Here is a 2,149-nt window from a genome sequence, read left to right on the forward strand (position 1 = left end):
AATTTTTACTAATTTTTTTTCATATACTATTTGAAAAATACAAAGAAACACTCCAGGGTAGGGAATATTTCCATTAAAAAATGTTATAGCTGATGGCACAAAGAGCCAGGGAACTTCTTTGCTGCTGCCACAGGAGCCATCTTCCCCTTTTTTTTTTTACAAATTCCTACTCCTCCAACTCCACCTCTGCTCTTTCCCAAAGGCCAAGGACCAGAGCTGATCCAACCTAAGTAAGAAAGATAATTAAACCTAAGTAACAAAGATAATTACCATGGGCAGAACCACCCAGGTTGTCAAATTCTCTCCTCTTCCAGCAGCTGCTTCTGTGTCTCTCCCAGAGCTCCTCTGCTGCCCCAGCAGCCTGGCCAGGCTCTTACTGGTTTGTGAGCCCCTCTCCCAGTGGGGGCTGCACAATTGGGCAGCCCCAGCCAGCCCAAATTGCCTTGCCCTTAATTGATTCATTAAGGTAATCACTGCTGTCATCTCCAGCGCTCGTGACAAACAACAACAAATTATTCCGAGCTCGTTCTCCCTCCTGAGCGAGCCTTTCAAGTCCATTAATCAGAGGTTCCTCGGCTGTTTGGGGTGCTCGTTATCCACATGGAATTTCTGGAATAAAAAGCAGAGGAACAAGTGCCTTGCCATCAGTCAGTGACTTCATTTTCCCCCAGTGAGTTCTAAAATTTGTCAATTAAACAAGCACTGGTGCTCCTGATTTATAGGAGGGAGGGTTTGGCCACGAAGATATTTCATCTGTGGGCAAATCTGTTTTACAGCCAACAATTTGTCAGGTTTCTAAACCTCTGCCAAGAGCTGTTATTGATGGGAGAAGGCAAAACCAGCAAGGAGAAGCCAAAATTTTGGCATTGCACACCAGAAAAATCACAGCAGCTATAAGAAAATTGTTGCCTGAGAGGGGAAAAATGCTTGGATATAGATTTGATCAAAATTCAAAAGCAGCTTTTGCCCAAAAAGAGGTTTCATACACCACATCTTCCCAGGCAGGTACAAAATTACCATGTAAATTCATCAGATCATGGAATCATGCGGGGTTTTGTAACTCTCAAAGCCACAGAAATCTATCTCTAAATATATATAAATATTTTATACTATACCTCAAATTTTGTATCCTCAGCCTCTGCCGAGGCCTGCAGACCGCAGAGCAAAGCACTGAGGTGCTGCCACAGCAGCTGAAACCAGAGCAGCTGTGAACAACCCCCAGCCCCGGGTTTGGGGCATCTTCAGGTCCCCAGTTTTGTGTCAGAGCCCTCCTCTGAACCCCCAGGAGGGATTCAGCCCCTCCCAGCAAGGTCTGCAGTGACACCCTGAAAATGAGCCAATTCAACAATGCCGTGAGGGACTGCTCCCCCTAAAGAGGAAACGTTAATTCTTCACAGGATTAAATCAATGCATTGTTTATTTCTTGCCGTGGCTCTGTTTGTGTTTTCTCCAGGTAGCATTCCGGGCTGGGAACCCTCCTAGAATCCCATCAGGACACTGGGATTTGCTGCAGGTGCTCCTTGTTTTACACAGCTCCTTTTACACCACGCTTTGATGAGTGGTGACGAGTCACCTCCAGCGCACAAGGTGACATCCTCTGGTTCCCTGGGAAGCACTGGAGTGCAAATTCCCAGTTCCTTTGTGCCTTGCAGGTGACAGAAGCAGCTGCACCGGGAAGCAGCGTTGGATCATGTCGGGAACACCAGTGGGGATCCTGGGGGCTGTGGGGGCTCTTCTGGATGTGTCAGGGAGCAAGACAGTGGGAATGCCACATTCCACGCCTGGATGTGCCTCCAGGGCTGCTCCTGCTGACCAGGAGAGCTCTGCAGGTGACAGCAGCACACTGAGGCCTGGCCTGCCCTGAGAAGGAGAAGTTTGGGGCAGGGAGGGTGGGAAAGCCCTGGCACAGAGGAGCTGTGGCTGCCCCATCCCTGGAGAGGCACCAAGGGCATCAGAGGGATGGAGCAGCTCTGCTGGGAGGGAAGGCTGGGAGAGCTGGGGGTGCTCAGCCTGGAGAGGAGAAGCTTTGGGCTGAGCTCAGTGTGGCCTCACAGGGCCTGAAGGGGCCAACAAGAAACATGGAGAGAGACTTTGGACAAAGGATGGAGGGACAGGACCCAGGGAATGGCTTCCACTGCCAGAGGGCAGG

This window comes from Corvus brachyrhynchos, unplaced genomic scaffold, assembly GCF_000691975.1.
Source record: "Corvus brachyrhynchos isolate BGI_N302 unplaced genomic scaffold, ASM69197v1 scaffold514, whole genome shotgun sequence".
In the NCBI taxonomy this organism is placed as follows: Eukaryota; Metazoa; Chordata; class Aves; order Passeriformes; family Corvidae; genus Corvus; species Corvus brachyrhynchos.